The following is a 15,918-nucleotide window of genomic DNA, read 5'->3' on the forward strand; positions in this document are numbered from 1 at the left end:
GAATGATTAACGGTGCTTCAGAAACATGGAAATAAATAAGCCAACCTTCAATATATGATCATGTAGGCTTGATATAAACCCCAGGGTAGCCATCTTTTAAGGAGTGTGCATAAGGACTTTCCCTCCCAACCCATCGCCAAGGTGCTTAAAATCTGGCAGCGAGAATGAGTTATCATGAAGAGGCGGATGGCAATTTAGCTGAATATGTAATTTGAAAAGTAAAATTAACCCTCCATATACAGACTTTGTGGTCTGGTTTCCAGTCTTGAAAACATATCCTTTATATAATCAGATTCTGTTGCTGAGGGATGATGGGTAGGAGCCATTCTGCTCATGAGGCCAAGTACATTTAGAAGGCCCCTGTGTCAGTGGTGGTTGCTATAACTTAGAGTAGCAAAAATCTATTTCTGTGGAAAAAAATAAAACCAACCCACCACTACCAACAGCAAAAAAATCATTTTTGGATAAAAATCTAGGGCTTTTTTCATGTCATCCAAACATTATATTAGTTTTCAAGAGGAAACTCTACCAGAATGCTGTGTTCTTTTTTGGACTATAAATCTCATAGACTTAGAAGCTGAGACTCTGGTGAATTGGGAACAATAGCAAGCTTTTTTTTATTGTACTTTAGGGTTTGCAAAGTGCTTTATATATATTATCTCATTTTATCCTCATAACTCTGGGAGGTAGGTGCTACTATTACCTCCATTTTACAGATAAAGAAATTGAGACAGGCAAAGGTTAAATGACTAACCTGTGTTTTCACAGTTAATAAGTCTAACCTCAGTGTCTAAGGCTGGATTTGAACTCATATCTTCTTGATTCTAGGTTAAGCAGTATATCCATGGCACCAAACCTAGATGGTGGTCAGCTTCAAAAAAAAAAAATTTTTCTTAAAGAGTGTAGCACAGATATTTTTGAATTTTTTCCTGGTTTCAATTTGAATTTTTGCCTGGGTTTGAATTTGAATTTTTGCCTTAGAACAATAGTTCTGAGATTTTTTTTTAAGGGGAGTAGAGATAGGATAAGTATTGCTTGGTATCACTACTTCTTAATGCAACCCTATAGGTCATTATTGGACTTCTCTCTGGTCCTAGTTTGCCAGAATACTGGTTCTGAGATTCTGTGAGTTTGTTCCATATAAATTTTAATTCTACGAATTTACAGGAGATCCTATAAATAAATCCCAGGTGCTCCAAATGCAATCCATCCTATTCTACTGAAATGCGCATGGAACAACAAGCCCAGATTAGCTTCATCTTGACTAACCTTTACTCTACTCCAGAGTTTTCTATTTTAACTTCCATGCCAAATGGGGGGTACCAATGAGGTAGGACATGCAAACTGATGATGCATGGATTTTAAAAGCAAAAGCAGGCTCTGTTAAAGTAACAGAACACCTAGATTAGTTTAAATAAATTCAAGTGGGGGGAGGAGATCATTTTATAGCTTTAATTTTCCTCATGACTGCCATATTAACTGGACTCCTTGGATGTTGGTAGTGTGAATAATGGTTCCATGTTCTCCTTGATGGGTTGTATTTGGAGAGTTGGAGCATCATTATGGAGATATCCACCCTCTGTTTATGTAGCTTCAAAAATTCTTTTAAATTTCAGCATTCCAGGGAATAATGCAAAGCATTGCACAATAATTCACAGAAAGAAGGGATCATACCCTTCACATGGAAAGAACAAAGAATACGAATGTGAATCATTAAAAGGCAAAAAAAAAGGAGAGAGAGAGAGAGAGAGAGAGAGACTGTAAATAAACCTCTGTAATTATGCATCACAAAAGAAAAGCCAACTCCAAATGGTTCAGTAATCTCATTACCAGCCTCACTAATAATCATTGCAATATTCTCAGTCTCTCCCTTAAGATAATGAGCAGCACACGTAGCAGAAAAAAGAAAAAGTGTAAACATGAGCAGCCAATTTCTCATCTAAATACAAAACAAAATGGAATGACTCACCTTAAGGTTTGATACTGCACCCTGGTGTGGAGAATTTTAATTTACAATCTCTCCCTCCTCTTAAGGGGTCAGCAGAAGGGAAGTAGATGGGCAGTGTATGTGGGGCTGCCAAAGTTGCCATTCACACTTGACAACACATTTCAAAGAGGCATCCACCCTCCCCCACTTTTCCAAGAACCCCTGGAGCATTTGCAGAGTATTAATACTACAACAATTAACCAAAGTTAAAGGCAATAATTAGTAAACAACTTTGTCATATTCAAAGCCACATCATTCCCATTAACATTTCTATAGTTCTCCAATTACATTATAAATCAAAAGTAATACAAAAAGACATTGTAATAATGAGAATGTAGAGGCTGCATCAAAAATTCAGATATCAGCCTCTGCTTCCCTCTCTGATCCTTCTGTTAATTTGCTCTGTTTTATTTTTCTCAAGTGGTGAAACCACAGAAGCATGGTAGTAATAAATACCCTTTTACCTTGGAAGATGATTCATACTAGGTGGTAGGGGTTTTTTCATGTTTGCCCTCTCATTGGCAGAAGGTATATTGAACGGCCCTCCTTTCTGGGTGGGGAAAGATGGCATCTTGCTTTTGTAAAATAAAATAGCCTCCAAAACATTGCCTGTGCCAGCTGACTCATTTCTGCTCTTTTACCTACCAAGATAATATATGGATAGAATTCTGGTAGGAAGTATATCATCATCATCATCATCATCATCATCATCATCATCATCATCATCATCATTTTATTTTACCTCAATAAGGCTTTCTCAACATAAAATTAGATCATTTTTTAACAGATCAACTAGTATATGGCAGGAAAGGCAAAGCAGATAATGTTTTACCATCTAAAGTAGTTCAAATTGCCATCTTCTTTGAGCACATTATGTGTTTTCAACTTCTTTTAAGAAATAATTGGTTGCCATGCTTCCTTGGGTAATAATGTAGGCACCTTCATCTCAACCAACAGAAGAGGGCACAATATTCTCTGCTTATACATGGGCTTCTGGAATGCTTGTGTGTTTGTAGTACTGCATCAACAAACTAGACAAGCCAATTCAAGGACTGTCTTGGACTTTCACTGGGATGCATCTCTCTTATTCTGCTCTTGTCATTGCAGTATCTAAATGCTTATATAAAGCTGCCATTTTGGAGTTGCAGATCTGGGTTATTAAGGCATCAATTTTTTTTTCTCATTCAGTTTGTCAACAGATCTTTTGAAAGAAAATTCCAAAATGAAATTCAGTATTGCTTTTTTAAACCCATGATTACAGCTATGAGATATGAAAAAGTTACCTAGAGTTTGGTTTTAACAAAAGATAAACAGAGTTAGGGTAATGTTCACATATTTATTGTTCATCTAAACCTGAAGTCAATGATGCATTAAAGGGAGCTCAAGCTAAGTACATTTATACAATGGCACAGTCAGAAGATGAGGTCTTTAGTAGGTTGGATTTTTCAGTACTTGTCCCTCAAAGGCAGAAGGGTCTTTATCAATAATTTCATTAATTTCAGGAAAGCCCCCTCCTTACTCTGGACTTGGGGAGTTTACCATTTATGCTAAAAGACCTTTACAAAGCCTGGGGGTAGGTCTTACCATGATGGGATTGAGAAGGTTTACTTAAAAACAAGTTTCACCCTTTACAAATGCTAATTTGATCTGATTACTAGGAGGTTCTCTTTAGTACATATATATATATATGAAAGGTGATCTCCCAACTTTTTCTGTTCACAGAAAAAGAAGTCAAATACATACATATCTGTGTGTGTTGCATATATATATATATATATATATGCATGTATATGTATATTAAAGGGTAAAATTCATTGTTCACAGATACTAAGTATGATATCTCTTTCAACTCTAAAATTCTGTGATTCCCCAATGACATTCTAATGGTCCAGTTATTTTCAGGGAGGATTCTACTTCTCCCTCTTGACCTGAAGATTGGATTCCAGAAGGCTTAGAAGGTATTTATGAAATTGAACACTCCATGCACTAATCTAACCTTCCTGAAATCTATTTTGGACTTATTTGTATATGATGTTGATGAATAGTATTCTATTTTAGAAGTTGGAAAACTCTGTTCCTGTTACTGAGGGGGGAAAAGCATGAAAACAAACTCAGATATAATGTAAGTGGCATTTATAACCAAAGTGAAGGGAGATTGGAATGAGCAAAAATGGGGGGGGGGCAGTAATAGGAGGCTCTGCAAAAACAGAGACTAAGAGAAACAAAAACAGAGAGAAACTGAGAGAAAATGAAAAATTTTAATTACTATAATGATCTATATTTGAACCTTGGCTCTTACATTTTTGTATGACCTTGGACAAAGTACTTTTCTCTAGGTCTCAATTTTCTTTCCTGTTTAGAAGAGATGATTTCTAAATTATCTATTCTTTTGAATTAAGATGTTCAAAATTCCTTTTTCAAAAGTTACCTCACCTGTAAGTTCAGAAGTAAAAAGGAGATGAAAGAGTGAGACTAGTTTTGATGAGGCTTCAGGCTGATCTCTTAGTACAAAAGCACATAAATCTCAAATTGGAAGGGAACTCAGAGGTCAACAAGTCCATATTATAGTTGTGCCTTTTACCAAGGCAAAAAAAGAGATTAAATGATTTACTCAAAGTCAATGGTGTAGCAAATGTCAAGAGGCAAGATATAATGCCAGATCCTCTTAGTAAAGAGCTAGTGTTCTTTTTACTGTCTCTAATTAAACTTTCTGGAGACAAGTCTAGTTATATATTGCATAAACTGTTGAGATATTCCAATATGACTATCCTCAATGTGATGGAACTCAATGAGTCAATGTGCTGGATTCGCTGTGGTTCTTGGAAGAAATTCTGTAATGTATTCATGCTATTCAAAAGTTGTGACTGTTAAAACAAACCTTTGTCTTTTATGAGCCAAGTGTCCTCTTTTTCAAGAAAAAAAAACAAAACTGAATTTACAGAACCAGAAAATTCTGTTTGATAGTGATAATTTCTCCCACAAAATAGACATTTTATTTTTAAGAAAGTAGCATTTGGTTCAGCCATCTTTTGGGAGCTCATGTAATAAATTCAAAAAATTAAATGTTCTAGATTATGTATCTGTTATGTAAAGTGAGAAACAGTTAAGGGCATATTTAGCCAGTGGAATTCACCCTCAATATTCCTTTTATAAGAAAGATTATAAAAATGTAAGACACAGTCCTTCCATATCATATTGTCATATCTCTTCATTGTTTCATAGAATCATCTAGTGTCAGAGCTAGAGGGACCTATGGGATTCTGCAGTTCACCATCTCCTTTTAAAGAAAAGAAAACTGAGGTCTAGAGGGATGAAGTAACTTGTTCACAGCAACAAGTCCATGATAGTGTCAGGACTAGATTGTCTGATTTCCATTTCATTGGTATTTTCTCTAAAAAATTCTCTAAAATGCTCAAAAAATTAGCTCATTTATAGTTCTTACAGCTTTAAAGTCTGAACTGGGATAACTTCCTTGCTTTGGTTATCAATCATTTAGGTTGAACAGTGGTTAGAATGGTGGACTTGGAGCTAGGAAAACTTGGGTTCAAATCCAGATTTAGACTCTTAATAGCTATGTAATCCTATACAAGTCATTGAACCTCCATCTTGCCTCAGTTTTCTCATGTGGGATAAGAACAGTGACAACAACAATAATAGGATTACCTCTCATGGTTGATGTGAGGATAAAATGAGATAGTCTTATTCTGTTCTTCTTAGGTAATTGATTAATTTAATTTATATTTATTTAGTACCTTTGGTGTTCAGAGCATTTTCTGAGAAACTGAGATGTCATTTAGATTAGACTCAATCCCTACCCTCACAGAGTTTATAGTTTAGTAGGTGGATAAAGCACAAATACATATACATATACTTCCATGCTTTAAGAATCTATTTTTATTACATAAAGGTGTTCTCTGCACTGATGCTAATCCCTTATTAATGGATAGGCTTATATAGTTGCTTTAGATGAAAAATTCTTTCTTTCATTTTTTTATTTAGTTTTTTTTTGCAATGCAATGGGGTTAAGTGACTTGCTCAAGGCCACACAGCTAGATAATTATTAAGTGTCTGAGGCTGGATTTGAACTCAGGTACTCCTGACTTCAGGGCTGGTACTCTATCCACTGCACCACCTAGCCACCTCTTTAGATGAAAAATTCACCACTCTGATGCTTGGACCTCCATGACTGACTATACCACTGATAGCAAAAATATAAGATGGAGTGGGAAAGATGTGGGCAAAAAAATGTGAAAGGCCTTATATGCCAGGCAAAGAAGTCTGAAATATTTCTGGTGGGAAACAATGCCCCTGAAGATAGATCTTTAAAGATCTTTAAAAATCTTTAAAGAAGATCTTTAAAAAATTAGGGAATGGACGTCCCAGTATTCCCGCTAAAGCCTGTTTCAGTGTCCCCAACTGTCAGCTCTTGGAATGGCTCAACAAAGACTACTCAGCAAAACTCTTTAGTACTCTGTCTTTGTTCATCTCCCCACCCATCACACCCTGTTCTCTTAACATCTCACATCATTCAGTAAGCTCAATAGAACAAATCTAGGCAAAACAAATCCATTGACTCTCCAAATACCTCTTGGTACCTCTGCTCAATACATCTTTTTTTTTTTAAAAAAAAAGGAAAAATAGCTGCTGACATATAGAAATCCCTCTCAGCTCTGTGGGTCTTGTAAAAATGGAGTTGACATTAGGAGTTCTTGATTTGCAAAGAAGTTTCACATTCTCATGAATTCTAATAGATCTTGGAAGCCCACTTGTGTGGACCTTGGATATGCCAGTAGAATTAGAAATCACATTTTCTCCAAGTACCAGATAGCATAGTGGGAAATGAGATAACCTATTTCCCTTGGAAACAATGAAAACATGTAACATATTTGTATGTAAATATAGTTGTGAATATAAGCAATCCTGGAAAGCAGAGCTATAAAAAATGTTGAGTTTGTTCTCACTTCACCCAGGCTCCTCTCTTAAGTTTGGGGCTGCTGCCTTCTCAATTCAGAATCTTTCCTCAAATGTTGTTTTCCTCAATTTTCTTTCCTTTTATGACCTTTTTTTTCCTGTGACTCCTTTGATTTATGGTCATTTGTGTGATTGCACTGCTTTGCTTTATAGCAGTTTATGTCATTCTGGTCTTGTCATAAATGACTACCATAAAGTGAGGTAAAATATCATAAAACATTAGTGACTCACTGATATTCAAGGTTCGGGAGTACAAGCACTGACAGGTAGCAACCACTGGAGAACGGATTTCACCATTTGAGAGATGCATCATTAGGGATACATGTGTGTGCTAGGAGATTTGGTCGAACAGAATGCCTGTGGTAGTTCAGCCTTTTAGGGGAGAACAATTAAAAAAAGAAACAAGGTTCTATCGAAGAATTTTCCACCTCAGTATGGTTTACAGATCTGAGTTTGGGGGTAAGGAATTCAATATCAATTTGATCCTGGAAGTTTGGATGCCCAGTATAGATATTTCCATGTTGGAAGTATCATTTAGTTTGATCTTTTATACCCACTAAGTATAGAGGTCCCCCAATACTCTGTTCTTGGATTTCTCCACTTTTTCCATGATGTATTGTATCACTTGGTGATCTTATCAACAATTCTCATCAAATTACCATCTCTATGCAGATAATTCCCGGAACTAAAGAACCAGCCCCAGTCTCTCTTGAGACATACATCAATAATCTTCTGAAATCTTTAATAGACATCCCATAGTCATCTAACTCAGCATATTTCACCAAGGAACTTATTCTCTTTCCCCTCAAATCCTCCCTCTTTTCAAACTTCCATATTACTTTTGAGAGCACCATACAGTCACAAAGGCTCACAATACTGCTATCATCCCAGACTTTTCATTTCCACTCATCCATATATCCAATCCATTGATGGATCTTGTCATTTCTACCTTCATAATAATTTTCTTATATGTCCTGTTCTTTCCGTTCATACATTCCAGTTGTGGCCTCCATTACCCTTCATCTAGACAATTATATTAGAATTTGAACTGTTCTCCTTGCCTGTTCTCCATTGCAATCCACCCCCTATTCAGTTGACAAAGTGATTTATATAGAGTACATCAGCCAGGAGTGTTTTGGTAAAAATTTAACAACCAGCTCTTCCAAAAAGACATACTTTTAGGCATAATCTGTAGTATTAACATTTTCTCCATCAGTTTCTTAGGACTAATTCAGAGATATTCTCTGAAGAAAACCTGAAGCAGGTTAAAATGTAATTGAGAAATATTTAGTGAAATAAATAAAAAGACAATAAAACCTAGATAACATTACATTTTAAAACTTAGTCAATAAGTGATCTGCAGTGATCTTTATGCATGGATTAGTGGCCCCCATTTTTATTTGAATTTAACACCACTGCTCTGGGCAATCAATAAAGTGATATATCAAGCCCTGATTTGTAGCATTTTCTAATTTCTTAAGTATGAGTTCTCATGTTGAAAACTTGGCCCCAGTACTGTTGGATTGGACCATGTCATCTGTCCTCTTCCCACTTAATGAACTCCAGTGGCTCTCTATTACCTCCAGTATCAAACCTAAACCCTCCTTTGGCTTCGAAAGCTCTGTAGAACCTGTCTCTTCCCTACCTTTGAAGTCTTTTTACACTTTAATTCCTTCCAAAGACTCTGCTCCAGTTACACGGATCTACTTGCTATTCTTCAAACATGATCCTCAAACTCTCTTTTCTATGTTGTTTCACCACCTGAAATGTCTTACCTCGGCTCAGATTCCACCATCCATTGCAAGCTTTTCCTGGTCTCTCTGCATCTAAAACCTTCATGCACCAATGGATCTCTCTCTCTCTCTCTCTCTCTCTCTCTCTCTCTCTCTCTGTCATTTGGTCTATGTCTTCCTTCTCTTTCCTCCTTGAAACTAAGAGAATTTAACACAGGGAGATGAGTCTTGGAAGCAGTTGGTGGCCCTGTGAATAGAGTGCTAGATTTACAGTTGGGAAGATTCATTTTCTTGAGGTCAAATCTGGCCTCAGACACTTGGTAGCTGTGTGACCCTGGGCATTCACTTAACCCTGTTTGCCTCAGTTTCCTCATCTATAAAATGAACTGGGTAAACTCTGTATCTCTGCCAAGAAAACCCCAAATGGGGTCACAGAGAGTCAGACATGATTGAAAAAAGAAACACCAACAGATAAATCTTCCTGACTCTAGGTCTGGCACTCTATGCACTAATTGATGCTCAATAGATTCTTGTTGACTGACTCCTAAACCTCTGCTTCTATTTTAAATGTAATCTTAAGATAAACAATTTCCTATATGTTATTTAGGCGTTTGGGGACATGCAAATTGATATTTTTTCTATTATAATGAGAGGCAGCTCTGTAAAATGTATAGGGAATTGACCTCTTGTTACAGGAAGACATGGGTTCAAGTTCTGCCTTAAACACATACTAGTTATATTATCCCAGGCAAATCACTTAGTCCTCAATGCCCTTAGGAGCTTTCTAAGGTTCTCAGCTACAGAAAAGGTGCTCCCATACTCTGGTAGAGGTAATTTCCTCATTCCTAAATTCCCATAAAAATTATTACCAAGGGGCGGCTAGGTGGCATAGTGGATAAAGCACTGGCCCTGGAGTCACCGGTCTCCAACACTTAATAATTACCTAGCTGTGTGGCCTTGGGCAAGCCGCTTAACTCCGTTTGCCTTGCAAAAAAAAAACCCTAAAAAAAATTATTACCAAGACCATCATTTTAGCACTTAATTTTAATCTATCATATTTATAATTATTTATTTATTTTTGTCTCCCAACTCAGCTGTCAGCTCCTTTAGGGTAAGGACCATTTTAAAAATCTAAACTTTATGTTTCCTGCCTCTGAGCACATTAAGCTCTTAATTAATGTCTGTTATATTGTTTACTGTACTATTTGTTCTCCTCAGGTTTATATTTTTTTCAGGGCAAGGATATAGGATCATTGATTTAGAGGAACTTCAAAGATCATTTAATGGCTAGATTCCAGCACAACCCTTTTCACCTTAAAAGTGAGGGAACTGAGGTTATGTAAAGTTAGTGAATATCAAATTATAGGATGCAATTTTAGAAGACTTTGGATTTACCTTTTTTTTGGGGGGGGAGTGGGAACATGGTAAATCTTTGATCCATGTTAATTAAATCCAAGGTTTTAGATTCAATTTTAAAAATAAAATGGTATTCCCTGAGCACATCCTAATAATAGATTGGGGGAGATTGGAAATATCATACCATATTGGAAGGACCTTAGGGGCCATCTGATCCACTGCTCTTCCACATGTCCCCACCTCCGACACTCCAGCTATTATGCATGGCCTCTCCTTTTCTTATATCCTTTAGGAAACCCAACATAGTACTAAGCACATAGTTGAATCAAGTATTTGTTGAATGACTGAATTACATAATAACCTTTCCACAATCTCCATAAAAGAGTATCTTAGATCCTTTAGGCTGATAACCAGTGAGTTGAATTATTATTATTATTATTATTATTATTATTATTATTATTATCATTATTGCTTTTGGTTGGAAAAATCTGGAAATCTGAGCTACTAAAATACATTTTCTGCAGTAAAAGAAATATTTTGGGTTAAGTGTTTTTTTAAGACTCAAAAGAAATATAAAGCTTTGGGTAACCTTTAAAAAGAGGGGGGGAAATGGGAACAAATGTAATTTTTTCCTCTTACATCTACTATCCTTTTGAACCTTCCTTTCAGGCCTCCTCTGTCATGTCTACAGTGAAGTGTAAATTACAGTTTCCAATATAAATGGCCATTTTCAGAGTTTTTAGCAAGGAACCAAATTTCATTTTAGACTAGAACTTGGCATTCCTTGCCTTTTCATGCTGGGAACTATTTTTTGTCTTTGTAAAATGTGACGAGAAATAAATCCTAGAAGCTTTCACACAGAAACCCTTATAGCCAAAGTCAGAAAAATCACCAGACAAATAAATGGGGGAACTTGGCTCCCTTCTCCCACTGCACTAATTGTACCAACAGCCTCTAAAAGTCTGACCTCATTTTAATTGGCCTCACTTTAGAGACCCTTCTGCTTTTTTGCTGCATCTAATCCTCATCATGTTCCATGTTAGAAGGAGGACCACAGAAAATAAAGAGTCCACGATGTGTTTTTCATGTCATTTTGTGGTCTATGGTCTTCTCCTAGCAGAGAAGCCAGTAGCTTAAATATTTCCACACTTTTAGGAAGCTTTATAGCTAAGGAAGTTCTGAACTTTGTGAAAAGGGACTACAATCTCATGCTGAGAATGATCTCCAGTCCCAGCCACTGCCTATCAGCAAATCTTTGGAACTTCATAGTACATAGGTAAAGAGGTAAGCTGTCATTTCCTCCATCTTTTTATTTTTTTGCAGGTAGGATAGGGAACAAGACCTTATTAAATAGCAGACATTATACTAAGCACTTTAGATAACTCATTTACAACAATTCTGGAACATAGGTGCTATTATTACCCCAGTTTGATGGGATAGTAATAATGCCTCAGAGGAAACTGAGGCAGACAGAAGTTGAGTGACCTGTCCAGGATCGTGCATCTAGAAAGTGTCTGAACTCTGGTCTTCTTACTTCTGTGTTCAGTAATTCTATCTTTTGTAGAACCATCTATTTACAGCAAATCTCTCCATACCCCATCAGTCTTCACTCCTCAACAATTTGAAAGGCAAAAGGTAAATGAGATCCAAGATGAGATTGGATGAAGATTGTTGTGTCCCCATTTTCATGTACAACAATGGAAAGAGTTTGGATTTAGAACTAGAACAGATGATTTAAAAATCTTGGCTCATCTCTTTATCAGCTATTTGACAATAGATAAGTCACTTATCTTTGGTCTGTTTCCTTGTCAGTGAAATGAGGGACTTGGATTAAATGACTCCTAAGACTTTCTTCAGATCTGACTTCTATTATTCTTTTGCTTTTTGGTCTTTCATAGAAGTAAAGAATTACTTTTATGTATAGGACACCATTGAATGGTCATTGAGGCAACTTTCTATTGGACTCTAGTCATGTCTTCTTTCTTTTTTCTGTTTTGTGTGTGTGTGTGTGTGTGTGTGTGTGTGTGTGTGTGTGTGTATGTGTATGTGTAATGGGGAGGGGCCACTAGCAGTTGTTTCAGGGACCACTCATTGGTACGCATTTCATAGAAAATGTTTGACTTTCAATGTTGTGTTCTCTAGCTAGTCAATGTGATGTTGAAGACTGATGACACTAAGCAGAAAGCAATGAAAGGAAAAAAAGAATTGGATAAAGCCTTAGAAATTATCTAGTCTACACCATTGATTTTTAGATAAGGAAACTGACCAAGAGCAAGTAAAACACTGAGAAAATTTAGGAAAAAAAGCCAATCATTGAAGTATTCATTAGTCATAGAAAGTAATAAAATCTGGATCTGTGATTTCATCAATTTGGAGATATTCCTCTGCTTGTGTATGTGTGTGTATGTCTGTAAGTATGTGTATGTGTGAGGATGTGACTGTGTGGTATGTGTGTGTATGTACATGTATATCTGAGTGTGTACATGTGTGAGTGTGAGGGTATGTGTGCATCTGAGTGTGAATGTACATGTGTATATGTGTGCGTGTGACTGTATGTGATATATGAGTGTGTGCGTGAGTTCAAGTGTGTGTGAATATATATATGTGTGTGTGTGTGTGTATGTATATGAGCATGTGAGTATGAGTGTATGTATGTGTGTGAGGAAGACCTAGATTCAAATTCTGATTTTCATTAGCTTATCTGATCATAAACAGGACACTTTATTTCTCTCTGACTCTCTAAAACGATAAATTGCACATGAGTCATCCATTTACCCACACTGATAAAATCTCAGTTCCAGATACAAACACATACAAATCTACACTGATATCTTTTGTCCTTTTTTCCTTACCTTGTTCTTCTTGCTTCTCTGACTCTGACCCTTTCTCTCTTTTCACTCTCTTTTCCCCTCCCTCTTCTGTTTTTCTTCTCCAGTCTTAATCATTTCAGGAGCACCAAGAGGCAAAAATTGGGCCTTACTGGGATCCCAAACATTTGCTTGTCTGTACTGGGACATGAGTAAGAAGGATCATATTCCTTTTAACTAATGGGTTATCAGTGGCAACTTACACAAAAAACTGGATGGTCTGATTCCTTAAAGGTTTTAGGAGTGGTCTTATTGCCAGATCTGTAATCAGTTTGCAGGGGGTAAATAATCCTAAAATTATTCATATATAGCTTTAACATTATATACTTTTATTTTATTATTTTATCTTAAAGCTGGATCTCCCTATCTTGCCTAATCTGGAAATATTCTCATGCTCAGTCTTACATGTGATTAGCACCAGAGTTTTGACCAGCACTGTTTTTGACCTGAGCTGGTTTGCCCTTCCTTAGGAAGTCTTTTGTGCATTTTAGTGTAGATCTCTGATCCTCATAGCCTACTCCAGGGCTCTGAAGAGCCTCCAGCATCATCCTCACTGGTAGCATGGAGTACAGCATGATACTGTGCATGGTCATTTATTTTTATATAATGTAATTTTAAAGGATTATAGCTTTACCTCTTTTGGGGGAAAGGCAGAAGCATGTTAAATATTTTATCAGTGTTAATTAATTCAAGTTTTTATATCCAATTTCAAAAATAAATATTCCCAGAGTACATCCCAACAGATATGGGAGGTGATTGAGAATTGCATTGGAAATCAAGGAGATATCATATATGAAGTCATGTTAGAAGTCATTTAGTCCAAGTCCCTTCCAGATGTCTGATTCTCCCCTCTAACTTAAAAGCATTAGTGATAGGACACTCACCATCTTCCAGCTAACTTGTTGGGAAGTTATTCTGAGCCAAAATCTTCTTCCCTCTGATTTCTCTACATTAATGTTCATTCTGTTCTTCCTTGTGTCATGGAGCAAAACATATGACAACCCTTCATACTGTTTAAGGAAGCTAATGTCTTCCCCTAAGTCTTCTCTTCTTCAATCTAAACATTCCTCTTTTCTTTGACCAGATTTTGTTAGGACATGGTTTCTAGCAAGTTTCAGTAGTTAAAAATTACTATTCTTAATCCACATATGCAGATATTTGAGAATTAGCTATAACCATGAAGAAAGTTTTTATTTGGCCCTTAAAAATAATAAAGTTCCTGAGATTTGTTTTATATTACTTCTGTAAACAGTGAAAAAGAGACCATTTTAGCTTCTTGGGCAAGTTTTACACAAAAAAGGGAGGGGGATAGTATTAACTTCCTTCCCCAAAGAGCATATTGATAAAAGACAGCTACTGATTTCTTTAGAGAGAGAAAAATGATAGAATGGGTCTCCATGCCATATTTCAAACTTATGTCAACTTTTCTTAAAAAAAAAAGATGTCTGTCCACCAGCAATCGTATCATTTTTCAAATTTCATGTCGTCTTTTTTTTCAGACATGGTCCATCCATCATTTTTGTCAGAGAGTATCCATCATTATAGAAGCTAAATAATTTTCAAAGCTGTCAAGGAGTGGACGCAGAAAGGTCCCCATCTCATCACAGGGAAGTTATCCAGTAGTAGGGGTGAGACACTGCTGATATGTGAGCAAAGGGTCCTGGGAGATTCTTTCAAATTGTTTTTAAATGGAAGACCAATACTCCTTCCCCCTTGCCCCCTTATAAGTTTCCCTAGGGGTTGATCTTTGACTTTCTATATAAGAAATAAAGCACACACACACAAACATATCAATATCATTGTCTTAGAAAAGTTTATTCAAATAATAAGACCAATTTGATTTTTTTCTGAATATTCTTCTCCCATATAAAAATGAATTTGATGATATTTGTTCAGGGGTTTATTACCCATTTCTTAAGTATCAGAAACTTATCTTTTAAAAACCAGAATGTTGAAGGACTTTTTTTCTTTCTTGTAGATATAATGTACAAGAAACTTTTGGGGACTCAAATTTTAAAAAGAAGTAATTGTATAGATTAACTTTAAGAATAGACATTAAATTCTGTTCATTATTTTGTTTGCTGCTCATAAAAGTGCATTTACTTTATTCTTCCAGTATTGTTATGGGATGATTTTAAAATGCTTGATTTCATTCATTTCTTTCAGTCTTTAACAAGTATAATTCAGCATTCAACTAAGTTACCACTTCTCATTCTCTAAGTTGCTAGCATTATTCTCTCTGTCTTTCTGTCTCTCACCCCATTCCCATAATGAATGTTCTTGTATGTATATGTATTAGCACATACTAAGGGGATAATCTGGACAATAATGAGTTCCTCAAATAACATGTTAAAACTGCTTAGAGTCTAGGAGGCATCTCCCCATGGAATGTGAGCATGATAGACATTAGCATAAGATAATGAGATGTAGGTGGAAAGCTACTACTGAAAGTGGCACTCCTTCCTATGGTATATCAATGAGGGCTATGAGATAGCTCAGCCCAATTTTTGTTTGTTTGTTTTTTTCTCTTGGATATTGAGAAGGACTAGCATAAAGGGGGAAAAAATCTCTGTACTGGAGGGGGCAGGGTTGGGGTGGGAATGAGAACTTCTGTGTCTTTGTGAAGTTTCCTCCCACTAGGAACAGTTAACAGTGACTTATAGCAGAAACACATGAAAGACAGAAATATATGCTTGTAGAGTCTGCTTGAGTGGAAACATGTTTCCATATACAATTTTCTCCTCCTAGGAGCTGGTACTAGTCACTCTTGGAAAAAAGAATGTGTCAAACTATGTGTTTGACCAGGCAGCTTGAAAGGGAGGAGATTCTTGGCTAACTTCTGCCTCTCTGAACACACCAGTCAGTTGACAGTGAAGTTTCCCAGTTCAAGAACTGGGAAGATCTCCTACAGAAGATCAAAACATATGGAGACATGTATATGTCCATTCAGCTGGAGAAGGAAGTAAGGTTGCTCTCATCTCGAGAGTTGCATTGGGACTAACTC

This window comes from Macrotis lagotis, chromosome 1 (genome assembly GCF_037893015.1).
Source record: "Macrotis lagotis isolate mMagLag1 chromosome 1, bilby.v1.9.chrom.fasta, whole genome shotgun sequence".
NCBI lineage: Eukaryota > Metazoa > Chordata > Mammalia > Peramelemorphia > Peramelidae > Macrotis > Macrotis lagotis.